General features: G+C 40.6%; 1 protein-coding gene across 2 annotated transcripts in view; it reads right to left on the bottom strand.

The window, feature by feature from the left end:
* The window catches only part of UIMC1 (ubiquitin interaction motif containing 1), a 133,296-nt gene extending 114,917 nt beyond the window's left edge, over positions 1-18,379 (bottom strand). For both annotated transcript variants that reach the window (XM_018050628.1, XM_018050629.1), the window contains exon 1: positions 18,236-18,379. The gene's annotated coding sequence lies outside the window, so the exon portion shown is untranslated. The remainder of the gene's footprint in view (positions 1-18,235) is intronic.

The raw sequence follows: 18,709 nt of genomic DNA, 5'->3' as shown, positions 1-18,709 counted from the left end.
ACTTATATTCTTCAAAAGACACCAATAAGAAAACAAAAGGACAAGTTATAAAATGGGAGAAAATATTTGCAATGCATATATCTTGCAAAAGACTCATAGTCACAATATATAAAGAACTCTTATGGTGGTGATGGTTTAGTTGCTAAGTCGTGTCCAACCTTGCAACCCCATTAACTGTAGCTCACCAGGCCCCTCTGCACATGGGATTTCTCAGGCAAGAATACTGGAGTGGGTTGCCATTTCCTTCTCCAGGGTATTTTCCCAACCCAGGGATCAAACCCAGGTCTCCTGCATTACAGGAGGTCTCCTGCACTGCACGAGGATTCTTTACCAACTGGAGCCACCAGGGAAGCCCAAATAACTCTCATAATGCAATAATAAAAAGACAACCCAATTTTTTAAATGAGCAAGATATGGACACAAAAGCAAATGTACTAATAGCCAATAAGCAAAACAAACAGAAAAAGATGCTCTGCATCATTAGTTATCAAAATAGAAATTAAAGCCACAATGACATAACACTACACACCCATTATAATGGTTACAATTAAAAATACTGAAAACACTAATGTGGGCAGGAATGAGGAATACATGGATCTCTCATACACTGCCAATGGAAATGTAAAATTTTAAGCCACTTTGGAAAGCTGTCAGGCAGTTTCTTAAAATTAAATGTATACTACTATACAGGCCAGTCATTCTGCTTACTACTATTTACTCAACAGAAACAAAAACATGTCACCACATAAAGACTTGTACAGTAACATTCAAAGAAGCTTTTCACACAATGTCAAGCACTAAGAAGTGAAGTTGCTCAGTCGTGTGCAACTCTGCAATTCCATGGACTGAAGCTCCTCCATCAGTGGAATTTTCCAGGCAAGAAGAGTACAGGAGTGGGTTGCCATTTCCTTCTCCAGGGGATCTTCCTAACCCAGGGATCGAACCCGGGTCTCCCATGTTGTAGGCAGACACTTCACCCTCTGAGCCACCAGGGAACCCCATGAGATGACCCAAATGTCCATCAACAGATGAATAAACAAATTATGATTTATTCATACAACAGAATATTACTCAGCAATAAAAAGGACACAGGCAAAAATACAAGTGAACCTCAAAATCATTTTGCTGAATGAAAAATTTCCCTGGTGGTCCAGTGGTTAAGACTCCACGCTCCCAAAGGAGGGGACCCGGGTTCAATCCCTGGTCAGAGAACTAGGTCCCACATCCTGCAACCAAGTTCAAACACAGCAAGTAAGACCCAGCACAGCCAAAGAAATAAGCCAGTCACAAAGAGCAAAGGTTGTATTATTCCATTTATATAAAATGTAACCTAACCTATAGTGACAAAAAGTAAATCAGTGGTTACTAAGGTTCAGGAGTGTAAGAAGAGAAGGACAGAAGAGAGCATGAGGAAGCTTCTGAGGGTGATGGGAACCTACTGTATCATGATTCTGGCAGCAGTTTCACAAGTGTATACAACTGGAAAATTGCATCACACTATATGCTTCAAATAGATGCAGTTTATTACACATAAATCATTTTGCAATAAAATTGATAAGGAAAAAAATAAAGTGAGACACCACTACACATCCACTAGCATGGCTAAAATTTAAAAGACTAAAAAGATCAGGCATTGATAAGAATACAGGAGCAGCTAGAACGCTAATACATTGCTGTTAGGAATATAAAGTGGTACAACCACTTTGAAAAGACAGTTTGGCAGTTTCTTAAAAGTAAAACATACACCTACTATATGACCTAGCCATTTCAAGTATTTACCCAAAAGAAATAAAGTCACGATCATAGTAGCCCTATTCGTAATAGACGAAATCTCTAAACAGCCCAAATATCCACCAACAAGGGAATGGATAAACAAATTGTGGTCTATCCATACCATAGAAAACTATTTCACCAATTAAACTACATAAAACATTATGGTGAGCAAAGAAAGCAAGACACAAATAAGTACATACCATGTGATTCCATTTACAGGCATACCTCATTTTTTGCACTTTGTAGATACTGCATTTTTTTACAAACTGAATGTTTATAGCAATCGTGTGTGGAGCAAGTCTCCCAACAGTATTTTTCTCACTTCGTATCTGTGCGTCACATTTTGGTAATTCTTGCAACATTTCAAACTTTTTCATTATATTTATCAAGGTGACCCACTTTCAATGATTTTTTTTTCATTTTTCTTTTTCTTTTTCTTGATCAGTAATTTTTTTATGTTACTACTATAATTCAATGAAGATTCAGATGACAGCAATTTTTAGCAACTTTTTCATTTTCATTATAATCAATTTATAAATTTTGTGTTATTAATAGATTTAAGTGTACAACAAAATAAATCAGTTATACATATATTCACTCTTAAGATTCTTTTTCCATATAGGCCGCTACAGAGTATTGGGTAGAGTTCCCCGTTAATTCAATAGATACATTGTATGGATGTGAGAGTTGGACCACAAAGAAGGCTGAGCGCCAAAGAATTGATGCTTTTGACTGTGGTGCTAGAACAGACTCCAGAGAGTTCCTTAGACAGCAAGGAGATCAAACCAATCAATCCTAAAGGAAGTCAACCCATAATATTCATTGGAAGGACGGATACTGAAGCTGAAGCTCCAATAGTCTGGCCACCTGATACAAGAGCTGACTCACTGGAAAAGACCCTGATGCTGGGAAAGATTGAGGGCAGAAAGAGAAGGGGACAACAGAGGATGAGATGGTTGAATGGCATCATCAATTGGTGATGGATCCAATAGACATGAGCTTGAGCAAACTCCAGATGATAGTGAAGGACAGAGAAGCCTGGTGTGCTGCAGTCCATGGGGTCGTAAAGAGTCAGACACAACTAAGCAGTTGAACAACAACAAAATTATTTTTTTAGACTCTGCAAGCTTAACAGCCTAGAGTGTAAACATAACTTTTATATGCACTGGGAAACAAAAAATCATGTGACTCACTTTATTTTGATTTACTGCAGTGGTCTGGAACTGAACCACAGTATTTGAGGTATAACTGTGTTTGAAATTCTAGAAAAGACTAATATAATCAACAGTGGGGGAAAAAAAAAAAAAGTCAAGTAATTGCCTCAGGCCAGGATGGAGGAGGGAGAAAAATGGCTGGTAAAAGGCATAAAGGTACCTCTTGAAGTAAGTGTTCTGTATCTTGATTAAGGAGGTGGTTACATGGGTAGATGCTCTGACCGAAATTCAACCGCAGACTTCTGGCTACTTGTCATGACAATAAAGAGGTTAATAAATCTTTTCTCAAAAAGAAACTTAAAAAGCTGACAAATTTCAGCTTGGAAACTAACTGAATATAACAAAATTAGAAATATTTATTCATGAAAACTACTTAACTTTCAGTAAGAACACCATGAATCTCTACAATTCATACCAAGAGCTTCTTCCATATATCCCCCGACCCTAGATTCACCAACCAAGGAAAGGAAGGACATGAATATCAATAATTTCACTTTCACAGCTGGCGGGGACTCACTAGGTAGGAACATTTTTAGTCTTATCTTAGTGGCCAATCGGAGAAGGCAATGGCACCCCATTCCAGCACTCTTGCCTGGAAAATCCCATGGATGCAGGAGCCTGGTGGGCTGCAGTCCATGGGGTCGCTAAGAGTCGGACACGACTGAGCGACTTCACTTTGACTTTTCACTTACATGCATCGGAGAAGGAAATGGCAACCTACTCCAGTGTTCTTGCCTGGAGAATCACAGGGACAGGGGAGCCTAGTGGGCTGCCATCTAGGGGGTCGCACAGAGTCGGACACGACTGAAGTGACTTAGCAGCAGTAGCAGCAGCAGTGGCCAATAACTAAGGAAACTAAGGTCCCACAATCCACATGGCAAGGCCAAAACAAACAAAATAAATAATATTGCACTATTTAAAACTTCAATATCTCACTGTTTCATATATGACATTTTTCTCTTAATATGGTCTATATGGTATGCCCTGTATTATCTGACCTCCTGCCAGATTTCTCTTGCTCTAACCACTCCCTCAGTTCTTAAGCTACATCCATACTACTTTGCTGCCACAAAGCCTTCCCACACAATTCTTCTGCATGAAAGATTCCCTCCAACACTCCCCCGTTCACCTAGTTTACTCCTTCTCATCCTTGAGATCTCAGCTGAACTATGACCTAAGAGAAGTCTTCTTGACCCCCAAACTTGATCAAATCTCTTACCACATATGCACAACGCATCAGCTTTCCCTCAAAGTAAGTAATCACAGCTGTAACTATATATTTATGCTTGTGATTTTTTAAGGAAATACCTGTCTTTTCCAATAGATTGTAGGTTTCAGAAAGACAAGGATAGGTCTAGCCCTAGGACTTAGCACATTCTCTGTAAATAATAGATAATCATCAAATACTTATTAAATAAATTACTTATGCAAAATTTAGAACAATTTAGTGGTGAAATTATACTTATCTCCTTTATCCAAACTTTCTAGTCTTAAAATTTTTAAATATTAAAAAAAAACCACTAGCAGTGTTTTATAGTTTTCAGCTTGTAAGTCCTGTACATATTTTGTTAGATTTATGCCTAAATATTTGAGATGACTGGATGGCATCACCAACTCAATGGACCTGAGTTTGAGTTAACTCTGGGAGTTGGTGATGGACAGGGAGGCCTGGTGTGCTGCAGTCCATGGGGTCGCAAAGAGTTAGACACAACTGAGTCACTGAACTGAACTGAACGTCTCTTAGTAATTAATGAAGGCAACCAAAGATCTAAATCAGAGGAACATACATGCTCACTGATTTTAAGACTCAACATAATAATGCTGTCAATTCATCCCAAATTCATCTTAGGGTATCAGTCTCTCAGTCATGTCCAAGTCTTTGCAATCCCATGAACTACAGCCCACCAGGCTCCTCTGTCCATGGAATTCTCCAGGCAAGTATACTGGAGTGAGTAGCCATTCCCTTCTCCAGGGGATCTTCCCAACCCAAGGATCGAACCCGGGTCTCCCAAGCTGCAGGCAGATTCTTCACCATCTGAGCCCCAATTCATCTTAGATTTAACATAATTCCTATAAAAATCCCTGCAATATCTTTTTGTAGACTTAGACAAGTTTATTATAAAATTTACATGGAAAAGCACAGGCCCTAAAAAGGCTTAAACAATCCTGACAAAAAAGAATAAAGTGAGAGGAATCACACTACTCTATATTAAGATTATGACTACAGTAATCAAAATAGTGTGGAATTGGAAGAATAATGGACATACACCAATGAAGAAGAAAGAGCTCAGAAACCATCACAACATGCTCAAATCTAATTTAGTAGAGAAAGTCTTTTCAACAAATGGTGTTAAAGCAAGCAGAAATCAATCCATTGGCAAAAAGAAAAAAGAAAACCTCAAGCTAACGCTTTATACAAAATCAACTCAAAATGAATCTATTAAAACCACGAGATAATATTATTGAATACACACCCATCAAAATGAATAAAATGTAAAAAGTCACACCACCAAAGTCAGGCAAATGTTCAGGGAAACTGGATCACTCATACAAAGCTGGTAGGAATGTTAAATGGTACAACTCTGAAAAGAGTTCTGCAGTTTCTTAACTATCACATAACCCAATAACTGTACTCCTGGGTATTTATCCCAGAGAAACAAAATTTTATATTCACATGAAAACCTTGTACACAAATGTTCACAGCAGCTTTATTTGTAATAGCAAATTGAGGAAACAGTTCAAAGTCCTTCAGTAGGTGAGTGGCTAAGCAAACTGTGGTATATATATACTATGGAACATATTTAGCAATGAAAAAAAAACAAACAAACAACGAAGAACTTCCCTGGTAGTCCATGGAAGCTAAGACTCCATGCTTCCAACAGGAACTACTAGGTTGGTGCAAAAGTAATTGCAGTTCTGTATTGCTGAATTTGCTGTTTGATATTGGAATACATTTTTAAATAAATGTGGTTATATAATATATCATTTTAATGCACATTTTTCACTTTAGTTTTTTTGCTAATGACATTATTACTTGCTGTTTATTTTAGACTATTGAAATGATGTTAGACAAAAAGTAAATTTAAGCAACTTTCTTATTTGCATTCAAAATGGGTCATAAAGCAGTGAAGACAACTCACAACATCAGCAACACTTTTGGCCCAGGAATTGCTAACAAACATACAGTGCAGTGGTGGTTCAAGAAGTCTTACAAAGGAAACAAGAGCCTTGAGAATAAGGAGCACGGTGGCTGGCCCTCGGAAGTTGACAACAACCAGTTAAGAGGATCATCAAAGTTGATCCTCTTACAATTCCACAATAAGCTGCCAAACAATTCAACCTCACAAATTGGAAATGTGAAAAAGCTTGATAAGTGGGTGTCTTGTGAGCTGACCACACATCAAAAATATTATTATTTTAAAGTATTATCTTCTCTTATCCTGTGCAACAACTATGAACCATTTCTCAATCAGATTGCGACAAAAAGTGGATTTTATGCAACAACCAGCTCAGTGGCTGGATCAAGAAGAAGCTTCAAAGCACCTCCCAATGCCAAACTTGCACCAAAAAGAGGTCATGGTCACTGTCTGGTGGTCTGCTGCCCGTCTAATCCACTAAAGCTTTCTGAATCCCAGTGAAACCATTACATCTGAGAAGTATGCTCAGCAAATCGATGAGAGGCACCGAAAACTTCAAGGCACGCAGATGGCATTGATTAACAGAATAGGCCCAATTCTTCTCCATAACAACATCTCACTGCACTTCCCACAACCAACACTTCAAAAGTTGAACAAATTAGGCTACGAAATTTTGTGTCATCTGCCATATTCATCTGACCTCACGCCAACCAACGACCACTTCTTCAAGCATCTTGACAACTTTTTGAAGGGAAAATGTTTCCATAATCAGATGCTGCTGCTGTTGCTAAGCAGCTTCAGTCGTGGCTGACTCGGTGCGACCCCATAGACGGAAGCCCACCAGGCTCCCCGGTCCCTGGGATTCTCCAGGCAAGAATACTGGAGTGGGTTGCCATTTCCTTCTCCAATGCACGAAAGTGAAAAGTGAAAGTGAAGTCACTCAGTCATGTCCCACTCCCAGCGACCCCATGGACTGCAGCCTACCATGCTCCAGGCTCCATGGGATTTTCCAGGCAAGGGTACTGGAGTAGGGTGCCATTGCCCTCTCCGCCATAACCAGCAGGAGGCAGAAAATGCTTTCCAAGAGTTCATCAAATCCCAAAGCAAGGATTTTTATGCTACAGGAATAAACAAACTTATTTCTCATTGGTAAAAATGTGTTGACGGTAATGGTTTCTATTTTGATTAATAAAGATGTCTTTGAGCCTAGTTATAATGACATAAAATTCATGATCTAAAACTGCACCTATTTTATATAATTTATTTTTAACTGAAGGATAATTATTTTACAGTATTGTGTTAGTTTCTGTCAAACATCAACATGAATCAGTCATAGGTACATATATCCCCTCCCTCTTGGACCTCCCTCCCACCTTTCCCATCCCACCCCTCTAGGTTGTTACAGAGCCCCAGTTTGAGTTCTCCAAGTCATACAGCAAATTCCCACTGGCTACTATATCTATTTTACACATGGTAATGTATGTTTCCATGTTACTCTCTCCATACAACCCATCCTCTCCTTCCTTCCCCACCGCTCCATGTCTATAAGTCTATTCTCTATGTCTGTGTCTCCACTGCTGGAGACACAGTGGAGACTTATCTCCACTCCTGGAAATAATTTAATCAGTACCATCTTTCTAGATTCCATTTATATGTGTTAGTATACGATATCTGTTTTCCTCTTTCTGACTTACCTCACTCTGTATAATAAATTCTAGGTTCATCCACCTCATTGGAACTGACTCAAATGTAATTCTTTTTATCACTATGAGTAATAGTCCATTGTATATATGTACCACAGCTGCTTTATCCATTCATCTATCAGTGAACATCTAGGTTGCCTCCATGTCCTAGCTATTGCAGGCAATGAACATTGGGGTACATGTGTCTTTTTCAACTTTGGTTTTCCCAGGGTATATGCCTAGTAGTGGGATTACTGAGTCATATGGTAGTTTTATTCCTGGTTTTTTAAGGAATCTCCATACTGTCTTCCATTGTAGCTTTATCAATTTACATTCCTACCAACAGTGCAAGAGAGTTCCCTTTTCTCCACACCCTCTCCAGAATTTATTGTTTGTAGACTTTTTGATGATAGCCATTCTGACCAGTGTGAAGTGATATCTCACTGTACTTTTGACTTGCATCTCTCTAATAACGAGCGATATAGAGCATCTTTTCCTGTGTTTATTAGCCATCTGTATGTCTTTGGAGGGAGAAAGAAATGGCAACCCACTCAAGTATTCTTGCCTAGAGAATCCCAAGGACAGAGGAGCCTGGTGGGCTGCTGTCCACAGGGTTGCACAGAGTCGGACACGACTGAAGCAACTTCGCATGCATGCGTTGGAGAAGGAAATGGCAACCCACTCCAGTATTCTTGCCTGGAGAATTCCAGGGACAGAGGAGCCTGGTGGGCTGCCAACTATGGGGTAGCACAGAGTCGGACACAACTGAAGCGACTTAGCAGCAGCAGCAGCATGTCTTTAGAGAAATGTCTCTTTAGGTCTTTTTTCTACTTTTTGATTGGGTTGTGAAACCACAATTACTTTTTCACCATCCTAATAGAACTAAGAGTTCACATATCACAATAAAGATCAAAGATCCCACATGCAACAACTAAGACCCAGCGCAGCCAAAAAGGCAAACAAGTTAAAAAGAAAGAAAAAGAATGAACTACTGATATATGCAACAACTTGGTTGACTCTTAAGGGAATTGTGTTGAGAAAAACAAGTCCATCCTAAAAGACTGAAGGCAAAAGGAGAAGTGGGTAACAGAGGATGAGATGGTTAGATAGCATCATTGACTCAATGGACATAAATCTGAGCAAACTCCAGAAGATAGTGAAGGACAAGGAAGCTTGGCATGCTGCAGTTCATGGGGTCACAGTCAGACATGACTTACTGACTGAACAACAAAAATGTTATACAGGGCTTCCCTGGTGGTCCAGGAGTTAAGAATCCACCTTGCAATGTGAGGGACACCAGTTGGATTCTTGGTCTAGGAAGATCCCACATGCTGCAGAGCAACTGAGCCTGTGTGCCACAACTACTGAGCCAGCACTCTAGAACCCATATGCTGCAACTACTGAAGCCTGAGCGCCTAGAGCCTGTGCTCCAGAACAAGAGAAGCAGCCTCAGTGAGAAGTCCACACACAACAATGAAGAGTAGCCCCTGCTCACCACAACTAGAGAAAGCCTGCATGCAGCAATAAAGATCCTACCACAGCCAAACAATGAAATAAATAAATATATAAATCTTTTATTTTCTATATTATTCCATTTATAAAAATGCGTGAAATGACAAAATTTTAGAAAACAAGTATATTGTTGTCAAGGGTTAGGGACAGGAGAGGGGATATGCAGGAAGGACACGGGTTTGGTTAGAAAAGGGGTTCCTGTGGTGTTGGAACGGTTTAATTTCTCAATTGTTGTGGATAATACAGGAACCTACACACTAATGATAAAATTGTAGTAGTTAACACACATACACGGAAACGCATAAATGAATATAAGTAAAATGGGGGAAATCTATCAGTGGGTTATACCAATGTCAGTATCAAGATTGTGTTATTAAAGGATAATTTGGAATTCCAGTTCAAGATGGTGATGTTGCAGAATCTTGAACTCGCTTCCTCCCACAAATCTACAGCTACATAGAGAACAATTTCCTGCAAGGAAGAAAAAAAAATTATACACACACACACACATAACCCCATAGCTGAGCAAATCCTACACATCAAACAAACAAGAGAAATTTACTTCAAAGTAAATTCCACACCCTCATGTAGTGACCCACAATCAGGAAGGAACTCAAAGTCCCAATCTTCTCCCTGAGGAGTGAAGGGTTTGAACCCTGTATCTCGAAGCCCAACTTTTAACACGCACCTGAGAGATGATCCCCAATACATCTAACTTTGAAACCTGATAGCGCTTGCATTCTTGAAACCCACAAGGCTATAGTAAACTGAGAAACAGTTCTCAAAGGGCTCACACACACAGAAAACCACCAAGAGCCTAGCACAGAAGCCAACTGAAAAACACCCAAACTTTCTGTGAAAAAGGTTTATTTGCTTATCATAAAGAACTGGCCTGACGAGAAGGCATCTAACTTAATACACATCTAAGCACCTGCTGAAATATTATTCAGAGACAAAGGCTGGTGGGTGACATCTTTGCACTCTTCCTCTGATTTGCTCCAGCTTGTCAGTATCTCACAGAACAGAGCTTGTACCCTCATCTGATGCCTTAATTTCTGCAGTTGCCACCAGAAGACACCTCTAGATTGCCAAATTCTAGTGGTCAACAAGGCTTACGCTCAGAATCCCGCAGGACTGTAGCTATCTGCCTATTTTTTTTAACATTTATTTGGCTGTGTCAGTTCTTAGTTATGGCACATGGGATCTTCATTGCAGCATATAGGATCTTTCGTTGTGGTGTGCAGGCTCTTCACTGAGACACATGGACTTCTCTCTAGTTGTAGCAGAGGCTCAATAGTTATAGTACACAGGCTTAGTTGTCCTGCAGCATGAGATCTTGGTTCCCTGATCAAGGATCAAATCCATGTCCCCTACATTGGAAGGCAGATTCTTAACCACTGGACCACCAGGGAAGTCCCTATCTGCATAATTTAAAAGCAGCTGCCTAAGAGTCTGGCTTCGAATCAGCCTTTACCTAGGAGCAGAGTTCTTCCACTTTGGGATACTGACAGGTCTTGGCACATCTTAAACTACTGGGGGCCACTGAAAATAAAGTAGGGTGCTTGGACATTCACAAAGGTTTGAGAGACAACCAAGAGCTAAGGCAAAATTGAATGATAAGATTCATCCCCTACACAGGGTCACTCTTTCAAAACTAAACAGTGGCTATTTCATCTAATGCATAACCAACTAATGCGTATCTAACCAACACAGAGACAAGGAAAATGAAAAAACAGACAAATATGTTTCAAGTGAAAGAATAAGGTAACACCTCAAAAACAGACCTTAATGAAACAGAGATAAGTGATTTAACCTGAAGAAACTACAAAAGAACGGTTATAAAGATATTCACCAAGCTCAAGAGAAAAATGGAGGGACAAAGTGAAAATCTCAAAACAGAGGCAGAAAATAAAAGGAAGCACCAAATAGAAGTCACAGAGCTGAAGAATACAATGACTGAAATGGAAAATATAATGTGAAGGTTCAACAGCAGATCAGATGAAGCAAGAAAAAAAAGGGTCACTGCACTTAAAGAGAGGGCACTGGAACTCACCCAATCACAACAGCAAACAGAAAAGGAAAAAAAAAAAAGTGAAAGAGTGAAGATAGCCTAGGAAACAAATGTTGTTGTTCAGTTGTTGTGTTCAACTCTTTGAGAATCTATGGACTGCAGCATGACAGGCTTTCCTGTCCTTTACTATCTTCCAGAGTTTGCTCAAACTCACATCCATTGAGTCAATGATACCACCCAACCATCTCATCCAGTCACCCTCTTCTCCTGCCCTCAATCGGCATCAAAGTCTTTTCCAAAGAGTAGGCTCTTCCCATCAAGTAGCAAAAATATTGGAGCTTCAATTTCAGCATCAGTCCTTCCAATGAATAGCCAGGATTAATTTCCTTTAGGATTGACTGGTTTGAGATCCTTGCTGTGGATATCGAGAGTCTTCTCCAAGAGTCTTCTCAAGAGTCTTCTCCAGCACCACAATTCAAAAGCATCAGTTCTTCGGTGTTCAGCCTTCTTTATGGTCCAACTCTCACATCCATACATGACTACTAGAAAAACCAATGCTTTGACTACACGGACTTTTGTCAGCAAAGTGATGTCTCTGCTTTTTAATACACTGTCTAGATTTGTCACGGCTTTTCTTCTAAGGAGCAAGCGTCTTTTAATTTCGTGGCTGCAGTCACCGTCTGTAGTGTTTGGGGAGGCCAAGAAAATAAAATCTGTCATTGTTTCCACTTTTTCCCCATCTAATTGCAATGAAGTGATGGGACCAGATACCATGGTCTTAGTTTTTTGAATGCTGAGTTTTAAGCCAGCTTTTCACTCTCCTCTTTCACTCTCATCAAAAGGCTCTTTAGTTCCTCTCCACTTTCTGCCATTAGAGTAGTATTATCTGTGTATCTGAGGTTGTTGATATTTCTCCCAGCAATCTTGATTCCAGCTTGTGATTCATCCAGCCCAACATTTCGCATGGTGTACTCTGCATAGAGCTTAAATATTGGTGACAATATACAGTCTTGATGTACTCCTTTCTAAATTTTGAACCAGTCTGTTGTTCTATGTCCAGTTCTAATTGTTGCTTCTTGACCCGCATACAGGTTTCACAGAAGGCAGGAAGGTAGTCTGGTATTCCCATCTCTTTAAGAATTTTCCACAGTTTGTTGCGATCCACATAGTTAAAGGCTTTAGCATAGTCAACGAAGCAGATGTTTTTCTGGAATTCCCTTGCTTTCTCTATGATCCAGCTGGTACCCCTGGAAGTTCTCAGCTCCTGTACTGTTAAAGCCTACCTTGAAGAATTTTGAGCATTACCTTGCTAGCATGTGAAATAAGCACAACTGTACAGCAGTTTGAACATATTTTGGCATTGCTTTCTTTGGGATTGGAATGAAAACTTTTCCAGGACTGTGGCCATTGCTTAGTTTTCCAAATTTGTTGGCATAAGGAGTGTAGCATTTTAACAGCATCATCTTTTAGGATTTGAAATAGCTGAGCTGGAATTCCATCACCTCCACTAGATCAGACAATCGGAGAAGGCACTGGCAATCCACTCCAGTACTCTTGCCTGGAAAATCCCATGGATAGAGGAGCCTGGTAGGCTGCAGTCCATGGGGTCGCTGGGAGTCAGACACGACTGAGACACTTCACTTTCACGCATTGGAGAAGGAAATGGCAACCCACTCCAGTATTCTTGCCTGGAGAATCGCAGGTACGGGGGAGCCTGGTGGGCTTCCATCTATGGGGTCGCACAGTGTCAGACATGACTGAAGTGACTTAGCAGCAGTAGCAGCAGCTCAGACAAAACTAAGATGGCAATACTTCCCAAATTGACATACACAGTCAGTGCAATCCCTAATAAAATCCTAGTTGATTTTTTTGGTGAAAACTGACAAGTTGATCCTAAAATTGGCATGGAAATTCAAAATAATAATTGAAACAATCAAAACTATCTTGGGGAAAAAAAGTTGATGGACTAACACATCCTGATTTCAAAACCTAGTACAAAGGTACAGTAATCAAGACAGTGTGGCACTGGAGCTAAGAATGAATGCACAAATCAATGGAAAAGAACTGACAGTCTGGAAATACATGGTCATGTCTACAGTCAACTTATTTTCAACAACAGTGCCAAGACCATTCAATAGGGAAAAGAATCATCTTTCTAATATATGGTGTTGGAAAAACTGTACAGCCAGATGCAAAAGAATGAAATTGATCCCTACCCTCACACCATACAAAAATTAACTTAAAACAGATCAAATACTTAAATGTAGAAGCTAGAATTATAAAATTCATAGAAGAAAACAGACAAATTTTTACAAGCTTGAATTCAATAATGGCTTCTTATATATGACATCAAAAGCACAAGCAACAAAGAAAAACTAAACTGGACATCAAAAATCAAGAAATTGTGTGCTTCAAAGACACTATCAAGAAAGCAAAAGGACAGTCCACAGAACTGGAGACAATTCTTACAAATCACATATATGTTAAGGAGTTGTACTTAAAATATATATACATATATATTCTTATAACTCAAAAATAAAACAGCAAATAACCCAATAAAAATCAGTCACAGAATCTAAGTACACATTTCTTTAATGATTATTTACAGACAGCAAATAAATGGGTGAAAAGATGCTCAATATGATTACCCATTAGGGAAATGCAAATCAAAATCACAATGAGATATCACGAATGGGTGTATAATCAAAAAGATAAAACAGTAACACGTCTAGGGGAGGATGTGGAGAAATTGAACCTGCATACATTACTGATAGATATGTAAAACAGAGAAGACTCTCTGGAAAACAGTCTAGCAGCTCCTCAAAATGTTGAAATTAGAGTTACCATGCAACTCAACAATCCACTCCTATGTACACAGCCGAAAGAAAGTACAATTTATGTCCACACAAAAACCTGTACATAAATATTCACAAAGCAGCATTACATGACAGCCCCAAAATGGAAACAACCCAAATATCCATCAACAGATGAAGGAATAAATAAAATGTATATCAGATCCATACAATGAAAAATTATCCAGCAATAAAAAGAAATGAAGCACTGATACATGCAACAACACAGATGAAGTTTGAAAACATTATGATCAGTAAAAAGAAGCCAGAAGGACCACATACTGTCTGATTCCATTTACATGAAATACCCATACTGGTAAATCTAAATAGACAGACAGTAGGTCAGTGATTGCTTACAGCTCAGGGGGACTGGTACTGATGAATTAGGGGTGTGGAATTTCTCTTTAGGGTGAAGGAATGTTCTAAAATTGATTGCTGTGATGGTTATACAACTCTGTGAAAAATACTAAAAGCCACTGAATTGTACATTTTAGTGTGTAAATTTTATGGTATATGAATTATATCTCAATAAAGCTGTTTAAAAAAATTAAGCTATGGTGACCAAGTCAGAACACTAGTTACCTTTGGATTTAGTTACCTTTGGAGGGTACTAACTGGAAAGGGGCACAGGGTATCCTTTTGAGGTGTCAAAAATGTTTCATATCTTGATTTGGGTGGCAGTTACATGGATGTACATATTGAGCTATACAATTAAGACTGGTTCACTTCACTATATGCAAACAATACTTTTTTAATAATAAATACTTGTAAGTGAATGACTATTTTATTTAATCCTTATAAAAACCTAAGAAGTATATATAATTATTATAAGGAAACTTAGGTTCAAAACACTAACCTGCCCAAAGTCACAAAGCAGGGACTTGTGCTTCTATCTCTCGACTCTAAATTCTGACTCCAATATTCCATGACTTAATCTTTGGATTTCTGATGTAAGGCATGACACATAAATATTAGATGAATTGGTGGTACTAGTGGTAAAGACTCCAGTACTCTTGCCTGGAAAATCCCATGGACAGAGGAGCCTGGAAGGCTGCAGTCCGTGGGGTCGCTGAGGGTCGGACACGACTTGAGAGACTTCACTTTCACTTTTCACTTTCATGCACTGGAGAAGGAAATGGCAACCCACTCCAGTGTTCTTGAGTGGAGAATCCCAGGGACGGGGGAGCCTGGTAAGCTGCCGTCTATGGGGTCGCACAGAGTTGGACACGACTAAAGTGACTTAGCAGTAGCAGCAGTGGTAAAGAACCTGCCTGCCAATGCAGGAGATGTAAGAGACACGAGTTCTATCCCTGGGTCAGGAAGATCCGCTGGAGGAGGAAATAGCAACCCACTCCAGTATTCTTACTTGGAGAATCCCATGGACAGAAGAGCCCAGTGAGTTCTAGTCCATGGAATCGCCAAGAGACACAACTGAAGTGACTTAGCATACTTTATGCTATATATTTAAATTATAAAATATAATTCAATAAAATGTTTAAATTATATATATTTAACTTACTGAATGCTATATAAGAGCACAAAAGGCTAAATTACAGGTCAAAGGAAACTACTGCTATATGGAGAATAAGACTTGAGGTGATCCTTGAATCTAAGAGAACAGCTTGAACAGGACTTGGAAGTAGGGATAAGTATGGGGTCAGACAGGAGGAACCATAGTGCCCTAGGAAAATATCTTGTTAGATCTGAACATATTGGTTTCAATAATTAACTACATTTAATTATTGAAACCAATATGTTCAAATCTGATAGCAATGGTGCTACACCATCAAATACATCTAATTTCTTAAAGATATGTAAAGAAACAAAAACTGTTCTCCTTAGCACAGAACCATCTACAGGCTCAAAGTGGGCTTTCAAAGACTCATAAGATAAGGGATCAATAAGCATTAAGTCAGAGGCACCCCACAGACAGATTCCAAAATTTCATTGCTTCATGACATTTAGCCACACTATTTCCATGGAAATTCTAAGAGTAAAAAAGGTCATGCGCATGCGTGCTAAGTTGCTTCAGTTGTGTCCAACTCTTTAGGACCCCATGGACTGTAACCTGCCAGACTCTTCTATCCATGGGATTCTCCATGCAAGAATACTGGAGTGGGTTGCCATTTCCTCCTCTAAGGGATCTTCCCCACCCAGGGATTGAACCCGTGTCTCCTGTGGCTCCTGAACTGCAGGCGGATTCTTTACCGCTAAGCCACCAGGGAAGTCCCTAAAGAAGTCACTGTTCAGCCAATTTAAACAAGCAATCTAACATAATTCAACTCCTATTTAAGTTGCCATCTTTCAAAATGAAAAAAAAAAAAATCACTAAAATAATGGCTTATCTTCAACTACTTGAATAGAGTCTACAGAAGGAATTACCACTAAGTGTCTGCAAAAAAGGAACAGAGTCTAGATACCAACACTCTCTTCTCAATCATAACAGAAACAAAACATCTCTAAAAGAATGCAAAGGCAGGAAAGGTGACCCAAAAATGAGACTCGTTATATTACAGTTGGTAGCGTCCTGGAAAATCTCCAATTTGTAAGATATTGTTTGTCATTTTTGTTCAACACATCCATCATCTTGATCTATGCGAAGAACAATCACTGACAAGAAAATTTTAAATCTTGACATTCTACCTACCAAACCTGTCAAAACTGCTCTGAAAGCCTGGAGGCATTGGAACCTTAACAGTCCTCTCTGATTGATTCTTACTTCTAAATAATCTACCATTCAAGAAATCTGATACCAAGCTCTTCATCAACTGATCATATGAGCTTTACTGTTTCTCCAATTAAAAAAAGTAAATGCACACCTACACACACACACACACCCCGATGCTCTATATGCCTACACACACATGCTCTATTTCCCAGTTTATACTCAGCCTCAGTTTAAGACAAGTGTGTAAAAACAGAATCCAAACACAATGAGTAATAGTTACTTACTGGGTCCTTGGACACTAGTTATTCCTCCCAAAAACTCTACGTGGTAGGTTTCATGATTTTAGAACACTTTTATCATGATTTTACAAGTTAGGAAACTCAAAAGCAAACATCTGGTAATTTCTTAAATTCAAAATGGGAATGCTGATAATTGAAGCACAATGTATCTAATTTCAACTAAAAGGCACTGCCTCTGACAGGAAAAAATAAAGACAGTAGACTTTCACTTATTCATATTCAGTGACTATATACAAGAATACTGGAGTCAGGCTGGCTGGATTCAAAACCAGCTCAACCGCTTACACCATGTGTGTCTTTGATCCTCAGTTATCTAACACATAAGTTAAAGACGGTAAGAGTACCTACGGCATAAGACTGTCGTGAACGTTCAACAAATGTGTATGTGTAAAAGGCCTGAAACACTGTCTATCATCGTACAGAACGGAAACATACTACTTCTGTGGCAGGGGGAAGTGGTACACGACGATCAGGACTCCCAAGGAAAATCTTAATTTCTGGGCAAAATAACCTAGACCACTAACCAACAGAAAACAGTAGCCTGGAGGAGATAGGGAACGTGAGGAGAAAGGGGCTGGGGGACCCAGTCGACCTGACTCCGAGAGAGGTCCCGGCTGTGAGGCCCCACGAAAGGAGGCGGCATAGACGGAGCCCCCTCCCTGGGTGCTCAGCGTGAGGAAGACGCCTTCGAGAGGTGAGCCGGGACCGGAGCCGGTCGCAGGAGACCCAGAAGGGCCGAAAGGGACCTGGGGAGAAGGAAGGCCGCACCCTCGGTTTGAGGGGAGCGGGCCCGGCAGTCGAGGGAGGAAGACCATTCGGGGTCCCCAGGGCCCCAACCGGCGTCGAGGCGCCCAGTATCCTGAGGGGCCATCCTCGGTGTCCTAACGGCCTACCCCGGCGTCCCGAAGGGCCGTCCTGTCAGCAGACGCCCACCTTGGCGTCCGAAGAGACCCGCCTCAGCATCAAGAGGGTCCTAACCCCAAGTCAGAGACTCCGCTTGGGAGAAGAGTGGGCCGCGCCCCCACTGAGGGAGAAGAGGAGGCGGGAAGAAGGCGGCTGGAGGTGTGCCGAAGCGGCTGGTACTCACCGACCGCCGGCGCCGCGCGGATGAGCCCCTCCGCTCCGGTCCTGTCGGCCGCGAGCGGCCGCAGCTCGTCAGGAATCTGAGGCGGGCGAGCGCGCGCGAACCTGAAACACCGCGGGGTCGCGACGCGCTCTCGTGGCGGGCGCATGCGCGGGCGCCCAAGGACGGAACCAACCCGCACTGAGGGGGGAGCCGGCCACCAGGACATACCAACTGTGTGAGGTGGGGGGTCGCCATCAACCGGAGGCAGATTTCATCTCCATGAGTCGACTGGGCGCATCCCAGTGGTCTCGCAGTCTGTTCGTTTGCTTTATCATTTGCCAGTACTTTGAGGGGAACCAAAGAGTAGTAGTAACAGAGTCCGTGAAACCCTACCGTGAAACCTTGAAAGTCTTCTCTGCCACATCAAGCCTCGTCTGGCCCTGTTTTTGCGTGTAACTTGTTACACCGAAATTATCTGTTCATAAGATAATGAAA

This window comes from Capra hircus, chromosome 7 (genome assembly GCF_001704415.2).
Source record: "Capra hircus breed San Clemente chromosome 7, ASM170441v1, whole genome shotgun sequence".
Classification (NCBI taxonomy): domain Eukaryota; kingdom Metazoa; phylum Chordata; class Mammalia; order Artiodactyla; family Bovidae; genus Capra; species Capra hircus.
Note: the sequence above shows the minus strand (reverse complement) of the source record. Positions and strands in the feature narration are given on the sequence as shown.